Below are 12536 nucleotides of genomic sequence, written 5' to 3'. Positions count from 1 at the left end.
TGGTACCAAGGCTATTTTTACAATTTTGCAGTGTTTGTGTTTAGCTGTAATTTCCCTCTTAATCATTTACTGTACCCACACATATTATATACAGTTTTTCTCGCCATTAAATGGACTTTCAAAAGATACCATTATTTTCATCATATCTTATAATTTGCTATAAAAAAAATACAAAATATGATGAAAATATGGAAAAAAACACACTTTTTCTAACTTTGACCCCCAAAATTACACATCTACAACCACCAAAAAACAAACATGCTCAATAGTTTCTAAATTTTGTCCTGAGTTTAGAAATACCCAATGTTTACATGTTCTTTGCTTTTTTTGCAAGTTATAGGGCAATAAATACAAGTAGCACTTTGCTATTTCCAAACCACGTTTTTTCAAAATTAGCGCTAGTTACATTGGAACACAGATATCTGTCAGGAATACCTGAATATCCCTTGACATGTATATTTTTTTTTTTAGAAGACATCCCAAAGTATTGATCTAGGCCCATTTTGATATATTTCATGCCACCATTTCACCGCCATTTCTCACAAACTTTAGGTTTCTCACTGAAATTATTTACAAACATCTTATGCAATTATGGCACAAATGGTTGTACATGCTTCTCTGGGATCCCCTTTGTTCCGAAATAGCAGACATATATGGCTTTGGCGTTGCTTTTTGGTAATTAGAAGGCCACTAAATGCCGCTGAGCACCACATGTTTATTATGCCCAGCAGTGAAGGGGTTAATTAGGGAGCTTGTAGGGAGTTTGTAGGGTTAATTTTAGCTTTAGTGTAGTGTAGTAGACAACCCAAAGTATTGATCTAGGCCCATTTTGGTATATTATATGCCACCATTTCACCGTCAAAAACGATCAAATAAAAAAAAACATTTTTCACAATTTTAGGTTTCTCACTGAAATTATTTACAAAAAGCTTGTGCAATTATGGCACAGATGGTTGTAAATGCTTCTCTGGGATCCCCTTTGTTCAAAAATAGCAGACATATATGGCTTTGGCTTTGCTTTTTGGTAATTAGAAGGCCGCTAAATGCTGCTGCGCATCACACGTGTATTATGGCTAGCAGTGAAGGGGTTAATTAAGTAGTTTGTAGGGAGCTTGCAGGGTTAATTTTAGCTTTAGTGTAGAGATCAGCCTCCCACCTGACACATCACCCCCCCTGATCCCTCCCAAACAGCTCCCTTCCCTCCCCCACCCCACAATTGTCCCCGCCATCTTAAGTACTGGCAGAAAGTCTGCCAGTACTAAAATAAAAGGTATCTTTGATTTTTTTTAATTTTTTTTAGCATATTTACATATGCTGCTGTGTAGGATTCCCTCTTAGCCCCCAACCTCCCTGTTCCCCCCAAAACAGCTCTCTAACCCTCCCCCTCTGCCTTATTGGGGGCCATCTTGGGTACTGGCAGCTGATTATAGAATTTTTAAGAATATTCGTTCTTATTATATTAAATGTTTCTGTAGTGTAGCGGTTCCCACCCGCTCCCTCCCCGTGAACGCGCCCGCCTCCCTGTGCACGCGTGCGCATCCATGCGCGCCCCCGGCCATCCACCACCCATGATCCTGCCCCCTCCACATCACAAAGTCCATTGATGGCCGCCACCCGCCTCCCACACCGGCTCCCACCCACCAACGATACCGGTCATCGATGTCCGGTGCAGAGAGGGCCACAGAGCTCTCTCTGCATCGGATGGCTAAAAAGGGTTATTGCAGGATGCCTCGATATCGAGACATCACTGCAATAACCGGAAAGCAGCTGGAAGCGAGCAGGATCGCTTCCAGCTGCTTTCCAGGCCGAGGACGTGCAGGGTACGTCCTCGGTCATTAACTGTATTTTTTTGAGGACGTACCCTGCACATCCTCGGTCATTAAGGGGTTAAACAGCTAATGACATTTTAAAAAAATGCATCTACATGTTATTCTCAGGCCAATGTTTTCTTTGAATGCTTTATTCTATCTAGCATTTATTAAGTGTATAATTTCCCTTTAATACATACCGTTTAATATTTAACAGTTTAAACTCTAGAGCACAAGGAGTTAGAGACTGAAAAATAGACATTTACTACCGTTAAAGCATATCCACGTTTCTTTTTGAAGTAAAGGACAGTTTGTTCGTCAATGAACATTTGGGTGATCGAAAATGTGTATAGCTATGCAGTTTAAAGTCATTACATTAATTAAAATAACGTATTATGCTCAGAAATTACTCACATCTGCTGATACCAGTATTTAAATAACATACAATTTAAAACCAGGCCTATCAACTGTCTCCCTTTCGCCTTAAAATTAAAGAGTTCCAGCTCACACAGAAAGATACAGTATACACTTGGTAAACCCTATGCACTCATTTGAATTTGTGTGCTTGAATGAAGCCTAAAGTAATTATTAGCCAAAATACTTCATCTATAAATAGGCTTCACAAGGGCCATAACAGGCAAAATAAATAAATAAATAAATAAATAAACTACTAGATATTCAAAAGCTTTATACATTTTAAAACTTAAAGTATAATGGATGCTAGGGATGTGCAATCATTTGTTATTAGGCATTTGTTACTGAAACAAAGGACAAATATGGCCCCTGGCTAGGGATGAGTGAATGTTTTGCAACATTCGAGAAATTAAAATAATTTTACAACATTTGTTTGTTCATTTCGAATGTTTGTACAACATTCTAACATCCGTTTACTTTCTTTAAGTGTAATATTCGATTCAAACTTTTCTAATAATTTACCTATGAACTAAAACCTAACCTGCCTTACACTAAAACCTAACATTAAAAAAACAAACACTAAAATTACTTAAATTCAAATTAATTAAATTACAAAAAATGAAAAAAAAAAGAAAAAAAAAATAACAAACGAAATTATCAAAAATAAAAATGAATTACACCTAATCTTTTTTTTTTTTTTTTTATAATCATTTTATTGAAAATCCGACAAACAAATGCTTTGCCATTTTGTAAACAATAATGTTACGAAATACAAATAAAACAGATAATCATATCATATACAATTTCCAGATAAATTCTCGCAAATGAGTATAGCAAATACCTTTGTAACTGATTTGTATCTTATTTTAACTATACATAAAGAAAAGAACAAGCAACATAATCTTCCCATTTATTTTATCCTAGATATTAGTTTCTATTTATTCATCCATTCGCTTTTTGAATAAACCTAAAAAAGGAGAAAAAGGAGTCTCTATCTTTATAAAATCTTTATCTTTTATATCAGACCTCCTCAAGATAGAGCACCGTATGTTCACCGGTGCGTGGTAACCCTGCTGATTGACCAATAGCAAAAGGAAAAAAAAGAAAGAAGAAAAAAAAAAAAAAAAAAGGGGAAGAGGGGGAAGGAAAAAGGGGTGAGAAAAGAGAAACCAACCATGGCAAACCACTGCCTCGTTCTTTAAATGTTTATTTTTACATCCACTGTTGAGGGAGTACCTCCTCCACGACCAACATGGTTAAATAGGGCGAGCTCTGGGTTTGAATTTCAGGAGACCATGACAAGATTATATTCTTCCATTTATCAAAAAACATTCTAAACTGTTTTTCCGGCACTCGAGTTAAGCCTTGTCTTTCTACTGTCATTTGTAATTTCATGTTGTTAATAAATTCTGCTAGCCTGGGGGAATCAGGGGATCTCCACTTCTGACATATTAAATTACGTGCGGCCAAAATGGCCATATTCACAAGCAGTCTATCACCTCTTTGTCTAAATTTTTTTTCTAGAAAAAATACATTACGCTGGGAAATTTCAACCCTCTCTTGCAAAAATCTGTTTAGCCAGTATTGTACTTTCCCCCAGAATTGTCTAATTTTCGGGCACTCCCAGAGGCAATGTTTCAAATCTGCCATCACTTGCCTGCATTTTAAACATATCGCATTTTGCCCTCCCTGCCCCCATTTCCCTATCCTATAAGGTGTAAGATAATAGTTATTCATCAGTTTAAACTGTGCTTCTCTCCAGGTCACCAACAGAGTTGCTTCCCTGGCCCGCTCGAAACTCTTTGTAATTTCCTCCTTTTGAATTATTCCAAAGTGTCTAAGGAGTGTCTCCTTCATTTTATTCAAATGATTTTCTCCCGATACGGCCTGTATCGCCTGATACCAGTAAGATAATGCACACTTCCCTGCCTTATATAGTTTGAGTCCTGACTCAATACCTGGGTCCCAGACCATTCTATGCTTCTGTAACCGTTCTGAAAGAAAGCTTCTGGCTTGCAGATATGCAAAGAAATTATTTGACGGTAGATGGAAGTTCCTTGCTAATTCCTCATATGTTTGTATTATCTCTCCATCCCGTTGCATTATCTGAGCAAAATACGTTATCCCTTTTTGCCTCCAAGATCTGAATACTGCGTTGTATGTCCCTGCTGTAAAATCTAGGGTTCCTATAATTGGCAAATATTTTGATAGTTGAAAATCTTGGCCTCTGAGGGCGCAATATTTTTGCCATGCAAGAACAACGTTAGCAAATGTAGGCAAATTGCTTATATTGCTTGGTAACCTGCAGTGAGGGTGATGCAAGATTGCCTTAAGGTCAAATGGCGCTATTAATGCAGACTCTATTATATAATATGTAACATGATTTGTCTCTAAGATCCAATCTATACCAAATTTAATAAGTGTTACAATATAATAATGTGTAATATTAGGTAACGACAGGCCGCCATATTTTTTACTCTGTGTGAGTTTCTCTAAGGCTAACCTAGGTCTCTTCTTTCCCCATATAAACCTAGTACATGCCTTTTTATATTTGCCCACATCCCGTTTGGAGATGAATAATGGTAAGTTCTGCATCAAGAACAGTAGTTGGGGGAAGACTATTGCTTTTATCAGCATTATTTTTGCAGATAGGGATAGGTAATGTATATTCCACCTTTCCAGTTTCTCCTGGAGATTATTAAAAAATTCACTATAATTTAAATAGTACCAGTCCTTAGGGTTTTTACTCAGTTTAATACCTAAATAATTAATATGGCTCACTTCTCTGAATATATGCTGAGTGCAGCTTCTCTTTGTTTTAATAATCCATAATAATTCCGATTTCTCGGAATTGATTTTATATCCTGAGAATTGGCTGAAGCTCTTAATAATTTCTAAACATTTAGGAATGCTTACATTGGTATCCTGTAAGAACAGAACAATGTCGTCTGCATAAAGTGAGATGGTTACCCTCTGACCTCCCAGCGGAATCCCTAGCATCTCCTGTCTTAACAGTACTGCCAATGGTTCAAGCGCGATATCAAATAGCAATGGTGATAGCGGGCAGCCTTGTCTCGTCCCCCTTTGTAGTGTGATGTAGTTTGATAGTTCCTCATTTACTAAAAGTTGAGACCTGGGATTACTGTATATCTTCTTTATTACATTAACTAGATTTCCCTCTATACCAAATTTATTTAGAGCAGTAAATAAATGATCCCATGCGACTGAGTCGAATGCCTTTTCGGCGTCGATTGTTAAAAGGGCTAAGTCCTTTACACTTTCTTTACTAGAATCTTGATTCTTATTATGATAATAATCTAACATGACTAGGACTCGTCGCATGTTGCATACTGGATTTCTTCCAGGAATGAAGCCTGTCTGATCTGTATGTATCAGATCCCCTACTGCTCTTTTTAATCTGTCGGCTAAAATTGATGTAAAAATTTTATAGTCCTGATTCAGGAGAGATATGGGGCGATACGATCCCATATCCTCCACATTCCTGCCTTTTTTATGGATTAAAGAAATTATTGAATCTGTAAAATATGGGGAATCCAGTTTACCTTGCATATAATAACTGTTGTATAATCTGGCCAATGTTCCCGTTACTTCCTCACTTATCATTTTATAGAATTCTGCCAGGAGGCCATCAGGCCCAGGCGCCCTATTGGCTTTAGTTCTTTCTATCGTATGCTTAATTTCCTCTTCCGTGATTTCTTTATTGATTAATTGAAGAGCTTCTCCAGATATTCTTGGGATATTAATCTTTTGCCAGAATTTAGCTTTCTCCTTCTCGCTAATTTCCTCCTTAGAATATAATTTTTGATAGAACCTAAAGAAAGCCTCCCTTATTTCAGAGGATTGTGTAAATGTTTCGGTGCCTTCCTTAATTATGTGAATCATATTCCTTTTTTTCCTAAATTTAACAATTTTGGCTAGATGCTGAGCGGAGATCCCCTGATACCCCTGGCAATATGCCCTCGTCTTCATATCTTCCCGTGCCCAAGACTCTCTCATATATAGCTCTCTCTCATTTTTTGCTTGCATATACTTTTTCCATGTGTCTGGGTTAGGGTTGCTAATATATTTACCATAACAATTTTTAAGATAATTTGCTAATTGTATATCTCTGGCCTTCCACTTGCGTTTTCTTATTATCATATATGATTTAATTTCCCCCCTCAGAACTGCCTTCCCTGCTTCCCAAAATGTTTCTATTTTCGACATATGCGCCTGATTTAATTCATAATAGTCTTTCCATTTCCGTGCGAGCCACTTATGAAATTCCTCATCAAATATCATATATTTAGGGGAAAAAAATGCGTTTATGTTATTAACTCTCTTATTTATCTTCCCGTCCACTTTTAAAGTAATTATTGCGTGATCAGAAATTAGTATTTCAGCTACTTTTGACTCTAGATCACTTGAAAGAATATTTTCCTCAACCAAGAACATGTCTATACGCGAAAATTGTTTGTGTCCTTTTGATTCGCATGAGAAACTGCATTCGTCTGGATGTTGTAGGCGCCATATGTCTTTTAATTTAAGTTTTTTTGCAAATTCTCTAAGAACTCTTGCCACACTCATATGTTGTTTATTACCTTTAAAACGGAATCTATCTAGATATGGCTGCACCGTTGCATTTAAATCCCCAGCCAAGATTATGTTTTGCCCTAAATAGGGTATTAATTTATTCATCAATTTTGCCCAGAACTCTCTATCTAATCCGTTTGGACCATAAACATTACAAAATGTCCATATTTTATGTTCAGTTTCTAATTGTAAGATAATAAATCTCCCTGCCGGATCTAATTCCTGTTTATTGATTTTATATTCTAATTTGTTATTAATCAGTATAGCCACGCAGCATTTTCCTACTATTGCAGGGGGTCGCCCGGATTTCCGAAATCCAATTGAACTTTAATTTCACTAACTCTGAATCCTTTAAATGCAGCTCTTGTAAAAAAATAATATCCGGGTGGTGCCTTCTGAGCAATTTAAAAACATTTTTTCTTTTAATGGGGGAGGTTATCCCTCCGACATTCCATGAAACGAGATTTAACATTTATTACTTAGAAATCATTTTATTAAAAGCTTCTTTTCCCTGTCCTCTCATTCTACCTTCCTATGGAAAATGAGCCTACGGTCGCCACGGAAGAAGAAGATTGGGGGGAAGAGGGAGAAAGGAAAAAAAAAAAAAAAAAAGGAAGAAGGGGGGAGGAAGAAAAAATATTCAATAAAAAAAAGAAATAAAAAAAAAAAAAGGGCACACCTATATCTAACCATTTTACTTCCCACGTAAAAAGTCTGTAATGATTACGGAACCTCTCTTCCTACCGTGTGTCCTTAGGCACCTCTATACCTTTCTCTGCGCAATATCTTCCGGCTTCTTCAGCCGAATTTAGAGAGATATTGTCACCTTCCGTATTTATGATTATAATTTTAGCCGGATATCTCATTGTTGCCTTTATTCCTGCTTTTATCAAATTTGTACAGAAAGGTGCCATTAGCTTTCTTTTGGAAGACGTTTCCACAGAGAAATCTTGGAAAATGAGCACTTGTTTAGTGTCTATCTCAAGTATCTTGTTTTTCCTGTACTGTCTTAATATCGTTACTTTATCTTGAAAATCAAGATATTTTATCAAGACCACTCTTGGGCGTATGGACCCATCTGAGTACTTCTTGATGCTCCCAATTCTGTGTGCCCTCTCAACTCTCATTTTTTCTGAGGTCATATTCACCCCTAATAAAGATGGCAAGGTGACTGATCCAAATAGCACTAGATCCTCAAACTCTTTGCTTTCAGGTAGACCAACTATACGGATATTATTTCTGCGGGATCTATCCTCCAAATCCTCCATTTTTAGTTGCATTAATCTAATCTTCTCTTCATAATTCAACCAATTTACGTCATGAGTGTTAAGTCTATCCTCGAGATCAGAAACTCTCTCCTCTGCCTCAGATAATCTGTTAGAAAATGACCTAATTTCTGCTGACAGAGTAGCAATCTCCTTTTTAATGGAATCAAATTGGGGCAATATTAAATCAGCTAGTTGGTTATTCGATAATTGTTTTTCTGCACTATTGATGGAAACCTCCATTGTACCTTCTAATCCTGTCTCTAATATGGCCTTAGCTTTCTTATCTTTCTTTGTTGGCATGGCTGGGGACCTCGTCTTGAGATTGGGTATATACTTGTCCATATATGTGACTAAGTGTGCTCGTGTTTAACAGGAAGCAAAAAAAAAAAAAATCAAGCTGCTCGTGCGCAGTATGTGTCAATGTGTCACCTCTAATGTTATTCTAAGTAGAATTGTTCCTTAAAGATGAGGATTACCCTGAAAAGTGCTTTCAATTTGTGTCGGACAATGTCCACAGACAAAAATAAGAAAAGTGATAGTGTAGAAAATGGATGGAAGTGAGTTGAATATTTGTGTCTCTGGCTATGTGTGCCAAATAATGTAACGTGGCCCCTTACTGTGTGCCCTCTAACCCAACTCAGTATATACCCCTATGAGTAGGAAATAATAAAATTGATCCTCAGATCAGGACCCCCAGACTCGTTTTATAATCTTAGTGACCTGATAATACTGCCTTTCAGATTAAGTTAAACCTTGACTTATGCTGTATCACCTACACCTATTATACAGTCATTAGATCAACTATCAGTCAAAATGCGGTAACACAGCCTTTTACCTGATGCTTGTTTTGGCTTAAATACCTTTCCTTATAACTTTTACTGTAGTTCCTAACAATCTGTGTATATGAGAGTTTTTTCTTTTTTTTTCCTTCCTCCCCTTCTCTCTCTTTCTTCCCTTCCTCTCCCCCACTGCCAATAGAGCAACAACAGGAAGGGTATGCTAGCGTTGTAACCTTTTATAGCCTTATTTCTTGGATTTTAAGTAATAATAACCCTTCTTAGCTTGCACATACTTTCTATGTTTATCTGGATCTACTTCTAGCCTAGTACCTTAAAAATGCAAAGAAAGCTACTTATGTCTAATGCCAATCCTTGAGAATGTTTTTAAAGCTATAAATGTTACTTAACCTCATATACCTTTGTAAAAAAATTTACTGCCAGTCTATCATAAGAATATCACAAATGCTGTGTACTGCTTATCTGGAGTAATATCTACTCCTATAGATACACACTGCCTCTTTGAATTAGGGCCCAGTTAGCCCCTTGCAACCCTTCCGGTGAAATTAGATATAGAGGAAGGTTTTGAATTCAAGCGTCCATCCAAATATGCTACTGTTACCATTTACCAGATTTCTAGTTTAAATTTTAACCTCGTAATCTTTCACTGCAATTCTTGGTAGTTTATGATATTCTACCTTAGAACTTTTAGCTAGTAAATACCCTTCTTGACTTAGTAGATTAAGTACACCTTCTATGTTTATATTGAAAATTTTTCTGCAAAGGAAAAAGAAGACAATCTCACATGTGCATACTTGTTTGTTCAGCTAATTTTGGCTATAATTCCAGAAAAGGAAAAAGGTTCTTAGTTTGAATACCCTATTGTTACCAATTAGCTAGTTAGCATTTTTCCTTTTCCTTAACTGGCCAATCTTAGTGAAGTATTATTAAGCCACCTGTTTTAGCCTTTAAAAGTAACACAAACACATATCCAGTATAAATCACCACTACTTTGAGCAGAATTGATCACAACAATATCCTTTCCTGTATATACCACTTACTCCCTATAAATTGCTGCCAATCTAGCCCTTTTTAACCTCTACAATATGATGGGGTATAAGGGAGATTTCCTATATATGAGAGTCTGACAGTATATTAAACTTGACAAGAGTTCGTCCTTTCTGCTTTTAACAGCAGGCAATTTCCCAGAATCTGGGAAAAGAAAGATTATGAGTGAAGTCTTTCTTTCTTCTTTTGTCTTATAATATCAGCTGGCTTGAAATTCAGAATGTACTGCACACAATCATCCCTGCTGATATACTTGTCCTGTTCTGAAATTGTCCAGCTGCTTATAGAATGTCACCACTTTTATTCACTTGATATTATTAATTCAACCATTGCCAGAAAACAGGAAAAAAAAGATGACAAACAAAACAAGGGGGCCAAATCCCCCTACTCTTCTGCTGTGATTTTATCTTCTGTCCTTCTCCCCTATGTCTCCTCCTTTGTGTGGGGCAAACGAATATATAGTCAATATTTCACAGAAGGTGTGGGGAGATAGAAAAACCCACTTTCTTTATTTCCTTTTGCCCTTTTACATGTGGTAAATACAGCAGCCCTGATCTACTCCATTGTACTGTGCAGGTATGACCAGCTTACAGACTTCTATTGATTTTCTATTTGAACCTTTGGTACCGTCTATTGGTGGAGTTAAATGTAGAGGTCTTTCCCCTTTCCTTTTTCCCTGCTCCCCTCCCTTCGGGGTTGCAGTTTAGAGTTTAAGGTTTAGCTCAGATTTTTACTTCGTTTAACGTATAAGTGTCCCTTTGTCCTCTTAGCCGGTATTAGGGTAAAAAGTTTTTAAAGTCAATCAGATATAAACAGAATTTACTGTCCTCTCACAGACACACACAGCGGTCTATACACACATGTACACACATGTTGCAACTTTATACTCTCAGCGTCTTTTTAATACTTGCGTTCACCACCGTGTGACCACCTCGGCCGCTGCTCCTTCCCGACCTCGGGTCCAAGCGAGACACCTCCCGTCTGTCTCCGGGTGAGGGGGGCAGCCAAACTTCCTTGCCTCTGTTGCTGAATCCAGCCTCTATCGCGTCTGCTTATAGCAGCAACATCCAGTCAGAGTCGAGGCTTCCGACGCTCCTCCGATTGCTCTTCAGTGCCTGACCTGCTGTGTGTGTCTCGCGGCCAGTACCACCCGGCCTGTATTGGCTGTAAAAGGCTTCCGTCTGTGAATGGTACGTCCTCCCCAGGCAGGGCTCTCACCCCCGGCAATAGGAGCCTGTGTTATCGGGGTGTTGTAAAAATCAGCTCCTTCTTACAGAGCTGACAGAGCGCGTGTTGCTTCAACGTGCTCCTCCCACCGGAAGTCATCCGTGAGAGCGAATTACACCTAATCTAATAGCCCTATCAAAATAAAAAAGCCCCCTCCCCCCAAAATAAAAAAACCCTAGACTACAATAAACTACCAATAGCTCTTAAAGGGGCCTTTTGTGGGGCATTACCCCAAAGATATCAGCTCTTTTACCTGTAAAAAAAAATAGAAACACCCCCCCAATAGTAAAACCCACCACCCACCCAACCGAACCCCCCAAATAAAAATAACTATCTAAAAAACCCTAAGGTAACCATTGCCCTGAAAAGGGCACTTGTATGGGCATTGCCCTTAAACGGGCATTTAGCTCTATTGCCATGCCCTGAAAAAGGGCAATCAGCTCTTTTATGAAAAGCCCAAACCTTAAGCTAAAATAAAAACCCACCCAAAAAACCCTTAAAAAAACCTAATACTAACCCCCGACAATCCACTTACAGTTATTGAAGTCCCGCTTGAAGGATCCATCCAACCGACGAAGTCCTCATCCAGGCAGCAAGAAGTTTTCATCCAGACGGCCTCTTCTATCTTCATCCAGCCGGCGAAGTCCTCATCCAGGTGGCAAGAAGTCTTCATCCAGACAGCATCTTCTATCTTCATCCATCCAGCACGGAGTGGGTCCATCCTGAAGACATCCAGCACAGAGCATCCTCTTCATACGGTTGCCACCGTACACTGGAACTTCAATGCAAGTGACACCATCAAAGATGTTGGAACAGTCAATAGGATGAGAGCTCAATCCTATTGGCTGATTGGAACAGCCAATAAGATTTTAGCAGCTTTAATTCCTATTGGCTGATAGAAATCTTTCAGCCAAAAGGAATGCAAGGGACGACATCTTTGATGGCGTCACTTGCATTGAAGTTCCTGTGTACGGCAGCGACCATATGAAGAGGATGCTCCGTGCTGGATGTCTTCAGGATGGACCCAATCTACGCCGGATGGATGAAGATAGAAGATGTCGTCTGGATGAAGACTTCTTGCCGCCTGGATGAGGACTTCGCCAGCTAGATGAAGTTAGAAGAGGCTGCCTGGATGAAGTCTTCTTGCCGTCTGGATGGATCCTTCAAGCGGGACTTCAATAACTGTAAGTGGATCGTCGGGGTTACTGATAGGTGTTTTTAAGGGTTTTTTGAGTGGGTTTTTATTTTAGCTTAGGGTTTGGGCTTTTCATAAAAGAGCTGATTGCCCTTTTCAGGGCATGGCAAAAGAGCTAAATGCCCTTTTAAGGGCAATGCCCATACAAATGCCCTTTTCAGGGCAATGGTTAGCTTAGGTTATTTTA

Source organism: Bombina bombina, chromosome 1 (genome assembly GCF_027579735.1).
Source record: "Bombina bombina isolate aBomBom1 chromosome 1, aBomBom1.pri, whole genome shotgun sequence".
In the NCBI taxonomy this organism is placed as follows: Eukaryota; Metazoa; Chordata; class Amphibia; order Anura; family Bombinatoridae; genus Bombina; species Bombina bombina.
The sequence above is the reverse complement of the archived record's forward strand: the minus strand, read 5'-3'. Positions refer to the sequence as shown.